Source organism: Sapajus apella, unplaced genomic scaffold (genome assembly GCF_009761245.1).
Source record: "Sapajus apella isolate SASKATOON/1434 unplaced genomic scaffold, GSC_monkey_1.0 scaffold139, whole genome shotgun sequence".
NCBI lineage: Eukaryota > Metazoa > Chordata > Mammalia > Primates > Cebidae > Sapajus > Sapajus apella.
This window is the reverse complement of record NW_022437079.1, coordinates 3,310,574-3,322,598: the sequence shown is the minus strand read 5'-3', so window position 1 is coordinate 3,322,598 and position 12,025 is coordinate 3,310,574. Positions and strand designations below refer to the sequence as shown.

At 47.3% G+C, this 12,025-nt stretch overlaps 1 protein-coding gene and 2 long non-coding RNA genes across 5 annotated transcripts in view; 1 reads left to right on the top strand and 2 right to left on the bottom strand.

The window, feature by feature from the left end:
• Positions 1-1,184: 1,184 nt before the first annotated feature.
• LOC116540407 lies at positions 1,185-2,766 on the bottom strand. Its single transcript, XR_004264424.1, has 2 exons — positions 2,651-2,766; positions 1,185-1,404 (listed from the first exon to the last, which is right to left on the bottom strand). It is a non-coding gene; the product is annotated as an uncharacterized LOC116540407 (long non-coding RNA).
• Positions 2,767-2,797: 31 nt separating this feature from the next.
• Positions 2,798-4,173, bottom strand: LOC116540405. Its single transcript, XR_004264423.1, has 2 exons — positions 3,859-4,173; positions 2,798-3,131 (listed from the first exon to the last, which is right to left on the bottom strand). It is a non-coding gene; the product is annotated as an uncharacterized LOC116540405 (long non-coding RNA).
• Positions 4,174-4,272: 99 nt separating this feature from the next.
• The window catches only part of ABHD2 (abhydrolase domain containing 2, acylglycerol lipase), a 114,072-nt gene continuing 106,319 nt past the window's right edge, over positions 4,273-12,025 (top strand). The window contains exon 1 of one of the 3 annotated variants that reach the window (XM_032263909.1): positions 4,273-4,418. The gene's annotated coding sequence lies outside the window, so the exon portion shown is untranslated. The remainder of the gene's footprint in view (positions 4,419-12,025) is intronic. The other 2 variants (XM_032263911.1, XM_032263910.1) reach the window with 2 other exon arrangements.

Here is a 12,025-nt window from a genome sequence, read left to right as displayed (position 1 = left end):
TTGATGGACTTTGCATCTGTGAACTCATCTGCCACTCAAAGGAGCCCATGAGACAAGCACTTCACCGTCCTCTGCACTTTACAGAAGAAAGTGGGGCACTGAGATGTGCTGTAGTTGCCCAAGGTCACAAGGCCAGGAAGGATGGCACCAGGATTCAAGACCCAGCAGCAGAGTTTCCAAATCCCGTTTCTCTGAACCATCCCCCAAGGACACAGAATAACGAAAGTGACAAACTGAGTGAATTGCTGATTTTCTCTAAAGAGAATAAACAGAGCACATTATCTGCTCCAACCTGCTTCCTGCTGTCTCCCAGAATACCCTGGAGACTTTCTCAGGTTAGGAAATCCTGCAGAGGCCTCAGTTGAGTTAGAAGCACTTCTATTTTAATCAAGTCCTGCACCTTTAGCCATCCCAGAAGGTGACTGGGGCGTACGCTCTCCTTTGCTCTTTTTTTTTTTTTTTTTTTCTTTTTGAGACAGAGTCTCACTCTGTTGCCTAGGCTGGAGTGCAGTGGTGCGATCTCAACTCACTGCAACTTCCGCCTCCCAGGTTCAAGTGATTCTCCTGCCTCAGACTCCTGAGAAGCTGAGACTACAGGCGCCTGCCACCACACCCAGCTAGTTTTTGTATGTTTAGTAGAGATGGGGTTTCACCATGTTGGCCAGGATGGTCTTGATCTCTTGACCTTGTGGTCCAGCCGCCTCTTTGGCCTCCCAAAGTCCTGGGATTATAGGCATGAGCCACCGCGCCCGGCCTGCTCTTTTTGTTAAGAAGGTACTGCCATGGTTTTGGAAATTCACTTTACAGCCACATCTCAAGCCAAGATATCTCAGTACAAGGCTCACCAAATCCTCGATCCAATGGGCCACTAAACTTAAAGGCAAAAATACGTCCATTTTGTCTCCAAAATGGCCTCCCCCAGAAATGAGTGTAGAATGAAATAATACGATTAAACAGAATATGGCAAGACTGCAAGCAGAGGGGAGGAAACAGAAACCAGAGACAATTAAGAAACAGTTCTGCGTGCTGGAAAATGATAATGGATCATTTTTCTTTTTCATCTCAGTTTGTGATTCAGTCTTTCTGGTAATAGATCATTCTTTAAGCCTGCCGGAACTGCAGAGAAGATGCCCATGTCCTTTTGCTCTTCCTCCTTTTCCTGGGCTCAGTCTGCACCTCTTTTCGAGCCTCTGTGACACAGTTGTGTTTTAGAATTCCTGAACTAGATAGACATCCTTTTCTAGAACTGTTGGCTGAACCTGTGTTCCTGAGATGGGAGAAAAGAGCCATTTCCACAATGGTGAGCCCATCTGCAGTCTGCTCCTAACAGCTGCTTTTCGTGGCTCTGAATCAAGTTGGAGAAATCATCCTGGATCTCTGGAGCCATTCCATACTTTTCAGGGCCTAGCAAGACATCGCAGTCTCCCTTAGCAAACAAAGGCAGAAGAAAACCTGTATTGGGCTGGGCCTATTTCCCTAGCATGCATGTAGCCATGTGTATGGCTACCGAGCAGCACTGTTTAAAGACAAGAACCAGAAAACTGTGGATGAGACCAAACGTGTACATAGGTATGTGTATGCACCCTCCCGAGACTAGTGACAAATCTTTTTCTTTTTTTCTGAGACGGAGTCTCACTCTGTCATCCAAGCTGGAGTGCAGTGGCACGATCTCAGCTCACTGCAAACTTCGCTTCCTGGGTTCAAATGATTCTCCTGCCTCAGCCTCCTAAGTAGCTGGGATTACAAGCATGTGCCACCACACCTGGCTAATTTTTGTATTTTTAGTAGAGATGGGGTTTTACCATGCTGGTCAGGCTGGTCTGGAACTCCTGACCTCAGGTGATTCTCCCACACTGACCTCCCAAAGTGCTGGGATTACAGGCTTGAGCCACCATGACCTGCCTGTTTTAAAAATTATTATTAATTTTTGTTTTGTTTTGTTTTGTTTTGTTTGTTTTGTTTTTGAGACGGAGTTTCGCTCTTGTTACCCAGGCTGGAGTGCAATGGCGCGATCTCGGCTCACCGCAACCTCCGCCTCCTGGGTTCAGGCAATTCTCCTGCCTCAGCCTCCTGAGTAGATGGGATTACAGGCAAGCGCCACCATGCCCAGCTGATTTTTTGTATTTTTTAGTAGAGACGGGGTTTCACCATGTTGACCAGGATGGTCTCGATCTCTTAACCTCGTGATCCACCCGCCTCGGCCTCCCAAAGTGCTGGGATTACAGGCTTGAGCCACCGTGCCCGGCCTTATTATTAATTTTTAATTGACAAAATTTGTTTATATTTATGATGTACAACATCCTTTATTAATTTATTTATGTTGTTTATTTGTCAAACAGGGTCTCGCTCTGTGGCCCAGGCTGGAGTGCAGTTGTGCAATCACGGCTCACTGAAGCCTCAACTTCCCAGGCTCAAACAACCCTCCTGTCTCAGCCTCCCCACTAGCTGGGACTACAGGCATGCACCACCACATTGGGCTAATTTTCAAATTTTTTGTAGAGATGGGGGTCCCTGTCACCCAGGCTCCACCTCAGTCTCCCAAAGTGTTGGATTACGGGCATGAACCACTGCGCTGGTCCATGTTTTGATGCATGTATACATTGTGGGATGGCTAAACCAAGCTAGTTAACATACACATTACCTTACATACTTATCCAGTGATAAATCTAAAGCTCTTTTTTGGAAGTCCAAACTGTTGTGAGTCAGAGTCAAGACGATGGGGTTCATCGCTCAGAGAGTTTGCTACTGAAGCCTAGGTTTTTCTTTTCCAAGATAAAAGAGAATACAGAGGAATACATAAATACTGAGATGAAACCTTTTATTTTTCAAGGTAACATGACAACTGAATGAATAGAACAACAGCAAAAGATTCTTTCTTCTCCTTCACTCTGATGTACCATGAGTGTGAGTTCATTCAAAGGCAGACGCAAAGGGTCTGGGGCTACATTCAGGCCTGATTCTGTCCACACTGTATGATGTCTACAGCTTCAGAATGCGGAATGGTCTTCAGGAGTCTCTGACAGATGTATCTCATGCAGTGATTTCTGGTACACTGCTGATCAGTCTTCAAAGGCTGTTCTTTGGTCACGCTCCATAAAACTTGAGCCAGCCCATTTTTCCTTGTCACACTCCTGAAATATGTTGGGAAAAATTTACATGGCAACAAACACCACTTCCCTTCTTGGCTAAGTCGCTCCTCTCACTTCATCCCCTGCTCCCTCTCTCCCAGCCCTATAGGGCCTTGGTAGTCTGGCCTTGCCTGCCCGACAGGGTTTGCATTTCAAGTCGCTTAAGTGTTCTATTTTTGGTACACGGCATGCCATTGCAAAAGCAGTTTCAGGCTCATAGAATTTTAGAAATGGGCCTAGTTTCCCAGCCGGATGGGGTGAGTGGGTGAAGAATCAGCCTTGATTGAATGCCTATTGAGTGCCAGGAACTGTTAGCATCTACCGGAGTTTATTTAATCTTCTCATCAGCTACTATTGTTACCCTTGGTTGCCAAGTGAAGAAATCAGGGAGCATGCAGAAAGCTTTAGTGACTTGCCCAAGGGCACAACAACCGGTGGGAGCCTCAATTCCAACCCTAGTTCAAAGGCTACCTGCTTCCAGGCGGCCTCCTACTGGGTTGGTTAAGGGCTGAAAGGGCCGTGGAACAATAACTGAGGCCCATACTGCCCAGGGCGTCCCCATCCCCCATCCGGCGCTGGAAGAGGCCAGAGACCGCTGCCTCCACGACTTTTCCTCGCCTTCGGGTTTGGTGACTCACGACCCTTCTTCGTCTCTCCCAGGACATGACCTCAAATTTCACCCCCTGTGAAATTTGAGTACATGTGAATCAATCAGTCGGCCTGGACACACCAGAGCCCCACAGCTGAGCTACCAGCTGACCTCCTTCCTCTGCACCCCAATCGACACCTGACCTTACCCAGCCCTCTACAGCAGCTTGCGGTCACAATTACCCATCTCTTCACCCCCCCCCACAACGTCACACACGACTCATCTGCTAGCCCTCCTCTCCTTTCCTCGCCCACTCCGCAGTGGCTTTATCCAATGGCGTCTGGGTCGCCGGACTAAAGACGTCAAATGTAACCAATTGCTGAGGAGCTATTCTCAAAGACTCCCGCCTTCATTCTGAGGAGCAGCTTCGTTGACCAATGGATTCCCTTCTAGAGGCAATAAGCACGCGGGGCAAGTAGAGAAGCGGCTGAACTGCCCAATGAACAGGCGGTTTCCGTGGTTGGGGGCGTGGCAGAAGCGGTCGTCAGGGGCGTGCCGGCAGTTGCTTGGGCGGGGCCGGTAGCGGCGGGAGCTGCACTGGCCAGGGGTTCCGTCTGTATATCCGTAAGCGCCGCCGGCAGCCGCGGAGATTCAGGACCAGACTGGAGGCGAGCTGAGCACCTGTAGTCAATCACACGCAGGTAAAGCCACGGCCAAGCGAGCTCCGCGGAGTGGGGATAGCACCCCGGACCCGGCGAACCGAATCCTCGAGCCCCGAGGTTCCCGGCGCAGCTCGGCCCATCACGCCGCAGCCTGAGGGGATCCTCGGATCCTGGGGTGACGTCCTTGGGGGCCTGTTCTCTGGCGCCGCGGGGGTCCCCAGGGCTGGCTTGCCCAGGGGCGGGGGCAGCCCAGATCGCGGCAGGGGATACGCCTTCCTGAGCCCTTTGTCCCCTCCTGCCCGAGGAACCGAGGTTTGGGACAGCCCCGACCGCGGCCTCTCTGGCTGCCATCCCCACCTCGGTGCCCACCCTTGGGGCTTCTGGGGTTTGGGGAGGGGTCTGCCGGTTCAGGCTTGGGTAAGAAAGTCCGGGATCCGCCCCTGGAAGGAGAGGGCCGAGGAGCCTGATTACAGCCCCAGATACCCGAGAGGCCTTTGCGTTTCGGGGCTCCAGCGGCACACCCAGTACCAGTGGGTTTAAGTTCTAGGGAGGCAGCTTTTGACCCACTTGCAAGCACATTTGCAGAGTTCGGCTCGGCGCCCGGCACTGTTCTAGGCACTTCGTGGGCTTTTCCCACAGCTAGAGCTGTCCAGCAGCGCAGGAGGCCGCCTGCCAGGCCAGGCAGCTGGCGCCTCGACCTTGGCAATGTCCAAGCAGTGGCGGATGACAGCTACCTGTGCGAGAGGCTTAGAAAGGACTCCCGGGGAGGACCGCATGACGCTTCTGTAAGGCCCTTCTCTCTTCCCACAGGTGCACTCTAGGTGACCTTTAATGCCTAGCTAGAGAAGAGTATTTCTGGGGGTCCATTAGGTGCCAAGTGGCTGTTGAATTCACCCATCATGAATTTTGAGGTTTCAGCTCTCAAGAGTGGGCGTTAGCAAAGAGACTGGATTATACAAAAAGATAGAGGTTTATTTAGCCACTAGGAAACTTCTTAATTTGGTCTACCATGGACCTCTCTCTTATTCCTTCCGATTCCTCTATTTTGGTGGCTGGACCTCCAGTTTGTCAGTTTCACCTGCATTCCAGTAACCAAATCCAAACGCAGCTTCCAAGAACAGGCTCCGTAGAGGGACCTGGAGAGTGCAGGTTTGGCAGAGTCAGCGAGATCTGTGTCCAGAACTTTTCGAAGGCCATTTCCTTACAGCCACATTAAACAGATCCAAAAGAGAAACCCTTCACTACCCTCTGTCATTTGCCTGAATAGAGAGAACATAATAATCTTCTAAAGGTCAGGAGGCAGAGAAGGAATCTTAGCACAAGTTGCTCTGCATTTTAGGATGAATTAGATCTTTGAATAGCTAGTCAGAAAGCAGACCAGTCCATATACTGCTGGTAGCCAGCATGGACTTGTGACATTTTAGAACTGAAGGCCCACCGGGCACGGTGGCTCAAGCCTGTAATCCCAGCATTTTGGGTGGCCGAGGTGGGTGGATCGCGAGGTCAAGAGATCGAGACCATCCTGGTCAACATGGTGAAACCCCATCTCTACTAAAAATACAAAACATTAGCTGGGCATGGTGGCGCGTGCCTGTAATCCCAGCTACTCAGGAGGCTGAGGCAGGAGAATTGCTTGAACTCGGGAGGTGGACGTTGCAGTGAGCCGAGGTCGTGCCACTGCACTCTGGCCTGGCACCTGGTGGCAGAGTGAGACTCTGTCTCAAAAGAAAAAAAAAAAAAGAACTGGGGCCGGGCGCGGTGGCTCAAGCCTGTAATCCCAGCACTTTGGGAGGCCGAGGCGGGTGGATCACAAGGTCAAGAGATCGAGACCATCCTGGTCAACACGGTGAAACCCCGTCTCTACTAAAACTACAAAAAAATTAGCTGGGCATGGTGGCGCGTGTCTGTAGTCCCAGCTACTCAGGAGGCTGAGGCAGGAGAATTGCCTGAACTCAGGAGGCGGAGGTTGCGGTGAGCCGAGATCGCGCCATTGCACTCCAGCCTGGGTAACAAGAGCGAAACTCCGTCTCAAAAAAAAAAAAAAAAAAAAAAAAAAAAAAAAAGAACTGAAGAACTGAAGGCCCCTTAGATACAGCTCATCTCTATGTCTAATTAGATAGACTCTAATTCAGTCTCCTCAATGCACAGGTGAGGAAACTGAGGCCTGGGGTGGTCACAAGGCTGGTTGGTCATCACAGACCAATGACTAAGGGTTGATCTCTTGACTTTAGATCTAGCCAGTGCATGACTTATTTCACTCCAAGCTTAGTTAGCTCATTCTCAGTGTTTTAAGTTCTATGGCAGTCCAGAGAGATTGGGAGGACAGATTTTGGTGCCTAAGTGCCTGGATCCTAGCCCTGCCTGTTACTGGCTGTGCAACCTTGGGCAAGCTACCTAACCTCTCTGTGCCTCTGTTTCCTCACCTCTAAAACAGAAATAATAATGATATATTAGAAGGTTGTTTTGAGTTACTATACCTGAAGCATTTAGAACAGTACCTGACACAGGGTAAGCACTATAGATTTGCTAGATATGATATTCTTTTTCCTTTTTATATATAATTTTTCATATCCACCACCCAGTATTTCCTATCAGAAGCTAATTTTCCCCCCAGTCCCCTTCCCCCAACCCCCCAATTCATTGAACATATTCCAGGTTTCATTTTAACACAGACATCTGCAGGGGTTTCCAAGTCAGGTTGCATTTTATATCTTACTTATTTTTCTGATTCAGGTAATTCAGTTTCTATGTAAGTTCCCCCCTTGCAGTTACATTCTTCTTAGTCTCTGAACCTTTTTAAATTCTTCTTAAATGCAGGCAGTGAGTGGGGTGGGAATCCCTCGAAATGGTGAAGTCCGGGATGATACCAGTGTCTGTGGTGTCCTTCCAAATATGTATTCCGTCTCTTCAGCCCTCCTCCCCAGTGATCAGTGTGATGCAGCTTGATTCTAAATAGATGAACATTTTTAGATTAAGATTTTATGAGCCACCGTATTAAGTGCTTTCGGGAAGTTCAGGGATCGTGTGTCAACCGCATTTAAGCAAGTTACTTAGTCATTCGAGTAGGGGGAGCACCAGCAGCGCCTGCCTGGCCTGGCAGAAGCAGAAGTGTGTGACTGATCCATGCTGGCAATCTAGCTTGTTCACTGGTTTATCTGCGTTTTTCCTGTTCTTTTCCAGAGCTTGAAATAAACCAGACAGCAAGTACAATGGAATGGTTTTTTTCCTCTAATTTTATGGGGGTCATTGGCTTCCTTCCGTCTTTACTTTCACCTTCATTTCCTTTATCGCCTTCACGGGTCTGACAAATAGCTACTATCACTGTGCCGGCCAGTTCCCTTTTGATGAAAAGATGCCTGCCACTTCCAGTTTTTGCAGGAATCCAGTCAGTCACCTTTGATTTTTCTCTTCTGTTTTTACTTGTTTTCTAGATTGAACCCAGATTATTACTTCATTAAATGGCACCTTCTTATGCTTTATTTTTCTTGAGTTGATTCTGAATTTGATTTTTGTTTAGGCTATTTTAGAGGTCAGCCATTTTAGAATAATAGTTTTCATTTCTTTGCTTGTGTGTTAATATGGGCCCCTTTCTCTCTTTCTCACTCTGTTTTCTCAACATTTTGGTGGAAGGGCTTCTCATTTGCTGTTACTTATTGCTTTGAGCATGAACACCTTCTGCTGGTAATCTCTGGCAGGACCCATAACCTCTGTAGTGATTCCCACTGCCCTTGTTCAGAGCTCCTGGCCTGAGCAGGAAATAATTTCTTTGGTCTTATTGGAGACAGGTGCAGAGTCTGTCTTATTTTTGGCCTAAAATCTGGCTCTTTTAAAAGCCCCGGCAGAGAGACATTTCCAATATAATGGAATTTCGTGTGACAGAATTTCTGCCATGACCTATAGCTTACCTTTCTCCCATTTTTATTACATTATGAGTTTTGAGTACTCCCTGACCTGTTTCAGAGTAAAGATGATGTGGGGCATGAGGTGTTTAAGCCTTTCTGTTTCATCTTGGGCTAAGCTATCCCCAGCAACAGAGCAATGAGAAGTTCAGGGTGCCTCTTAAATGTCTGGTGTTAGGATTTTATAGCAGCTTTGCATGGTTCAGCATTTTGGCCCGTGCATGATTAGGACATTTTTAAGCCCTGTGCTGCTGTTTCTGTGTTGATACCACACAGGTGCTAAAGTTACCCCTTTTCAAGATTATTTTCATATCTGCAGATTTCTTTTTTTGTTGTCTTGTCCAGGCATCATGTTTTTGGATTAAATGTTTTCTGTTTGTAAAATGGTTGGTGTGGACAGATGATAAGCCCCACTGTTACCCCTGAGGCTTGTGGACTGGGCCCAGTCGGGTGAGCGGCATGTTACATACCGACCCATCGCCTCATGTTTTGCAATAGTTAAATAGCAGACAAGTGAAGAGCTTTGAGAGAAGTGGAACATTGATACCCTTGGGTCTGCCTGATTTCTGATTTTCTTTTGTTGTCTTTAAGTGGAGGTTCATTAAGTTCAACAAATTGAGCATCTGGTGTGTGCCAGGAACACAGTTGACCAGATTAACAAATGTGTTTGGTTTGTTTCATAAAAACTATTTTGTTTTTAAATGGTTTTTATTAGAAATTAAAAAATTTTTTAGTTCAAATTTTAGTTTTTAAAAATAGGTAATACAGTCACATGATGAAAGAAAATATTTGAAAGGCACAAAAGGTTAACTAGTAAATACGTCTCTGTGTACCCCGACCCCTGATCCTCAGAGGCAACCAGTGTCATGATTTCTTCAACCTCCAGAGGCGGTCTCTGAACTTCCAAGAGATTTTATACATCTATAAGCAAATACGTTAAACATATTCTGCACACCACCCCTTTTTGCAGAAATGGTAGTGCACTGTATACATGCTATTTGGAACCTTGCCTTTTTCACTTAATATTTCTTGGCAGTGTGAAAAGAGCTTCCACGTCATTTTTTATGAAGGCCGTCTATTTTAGATATCTGTTTTCTGTTTCTAAGGATGCTAAAAAAACAGTCTTATTTAGGCAGCAGCTTTGCTGGAAATCTTAAAGATCTTGTGGATATTTGGAGGCAATTTTTTTTTTCCTATATCCTCCAACCCTAAGCCTGAGAAGAGGCTGAGGGAGGTGGAGGGCAGCTTCTAAAGGTCAGCTGCGAAGGGAGAGCTGGGGCATTGGCAAGTGAGGAATGCATTGGTCCTTGGGCCCTTCGCCTTGCCCTCTGTGCAGAATGTGATGGAATTTCCAAGGGAAGTTTGCTGTTTGCTCTCTGTTCTCCAGAGTAGCGTCCTGGCCTCCCTAAGTCACATTTCCAGCATTTTTTTTTTTTTTTTTTCTGAGACAGTCTCACTCTTGTCACCCAGGCTGGAGTGCAGTGGCACGATCTTAGCTCACTGCAAACTCTGCCTCACAGGTTCAAGCGAATCCGCTGCCTCAGCCTCCCAAGTGGCTGGGATTACAGATGCATGCCATCATACCCAGCTAATTTTGTATTTTTAATAGAGACAGGTTTTACCATGTTAGCCAGGCTGGTCTCGGACTCCTGACCTGGGTGATCCTCCTGCCTTGGCCTCCCAAAGTGCTGGGATTACAGGCATAAGCCACTGTGTCAGGCCACATTTCCGTTGCATGTCATCCTGTCTCCTGCACCACAGCATCACTCCACTTGTCCTGCCTTTGGGCATCCAAGAGGAAGCCTGCTCTTTGTCACAGCACTTTCTGTTTGAGTAGCTGTAAGTGTTTCACTCCTTTTCTCTCACCCCAGGAAAAACCAGCTCTCACACCTGCTCCTCTGTAAAGTGTCTTCCCCAAACCAATACATATTTTTTGTTGCTCTCCTTGGAAGTATTTCCCAAGATCTCCAAACCACTTTAAACTTCCAAGGTCTCAGCCTGACCTGGCCTCACTAACAAAGGCTTCTACTGTTGCTGACACTAAGAAGACGTTTTCAAGGTTCTTCATATTTGAACTTTCTATGGCTAGGCTTGTGTTTTAAATAACCACACTGTTTTCTTATAGTCTTCAATGGCTCCCAAGTCTTGCCTTTTGGGTTTTTTTCCTCTCTCCTTTGAATGTGCCTTAACCTTCATCATGCTTATATTTACCTCTGAGTCTGGTTTAGAGCCACCTGGAAATTGAATGAAATCTTCAGTCTATTAGTCACTCAGCCTAATCTAGAGTCCTTACTTTCTGGTCTTTGCTCATTGCTGAGTACCCACATTATTAGTCAATTGTACCACAGATACTGTGTTACATAAAGTGAGGAGAGGGAGGTGGTGTTAGCAGTTCCACTTTTTTTTTTTTTTTGCTCTGTGGTTCAGCAGTTCCACTTTTTCCAGTCTTTCTTGGATAAAAGAGAAGGTTTGAAAGGTTGCCTCCCTGTGTGCACAGTCACATAGGCATGTGTTTGTGTAGTGTTTAGTCATGTCAATGAGGGCACTAAAAAACAAAAATCAGGAAGTCCAACATGAATTGCTAAAGTTTGATTCTTTCAAGTTAAGAAATATAGCTGGGTGCGGTGGCTCGCGCCTGTAGTCCCAACACTTTGGGAGGTTGAGGCAGGTGGATCACCTGAAGTTAGGAATTCGAGACCAGCCTGGCCAACATGGGGAAACCCCATCTCTACTAAAAATATAAAAATTAGCTGGGCATGGTGGTGTGTGTCTGTAATCCCAGGTACTTGGGAAGCTGAGGCAGGAGAATCGCTTGAACCCAGTAGGCAGAGGTTGCCATGAGCCAAGGTCACACCACTGCACTCCAGCCTGAGTGACAGAACAAGACTCTGTCTCAAAAACAACAGCGACAAAACAGATTAGGAAATAAAAAAGCCCTGTCATCTAAAAAGAGATATGTTAGCCTGGGCATGGCTCACACCTGTAATCCCAGCACTTTGGGAGGCCGAGGCAGGCGGATCACTTGAAACCAAGAGCTTCAGACCAGCCTGGCTCACATGATGAAACCCTGTCTCCACTAAAAATACAAAATATTAGCTGGGCATGGTGGTGCACACCCGCAATCCCAGCTACTCGGGAAGCTGAAGCAGAAGAATTGCTTGAACCCATGAGGCGAAGGTTACAGTGAGCCAAGATCACATCACTGTACTCTAGCCTGGGTGACAGAGCAAGACTCTGTCTCAGAAAAAAAAAAAAGGTATTTTAGTACCAAAATGTTGGAAGATCAGTATCCCAGTAAAGAACACTTTCTTCTTTTTTTTTTTGAGTCGGAGTTTCGCTCTTGTTACCCAGGCTGGAGTGCAATGGCGCGATCTCGGCTCGGCGCGATCTCGGCTCACCGCAACCTCCGCCTCCTGGGTTCAGGCAATTCTCCTGCCTCAGCCTCCTGAGTAGCTGGGATTACAGGCACGCGCCACCATGCCCAGCTAATTTTTTGTAGTTTTAGTAGAGACGGGGTTTCACCGTGTTGACCAGGATGGTCTCGATCTCTTGACCTCGTGATCCACCCGCCCCGGCCTCCCAAAGTGCTGGGATTACAGGCTTGAGCCACCGCGCCCGGCCCAAGAACACTTTCTAACCAGAACATATTTAGCTTACGAAAAAGGTTGAGTTAATGACCATTTAATTGTGGCGGTTGGGACGGCCTAAGGTAGAGAATTCTTTTTTTTTTTTTTTTTTTTTTTTTTT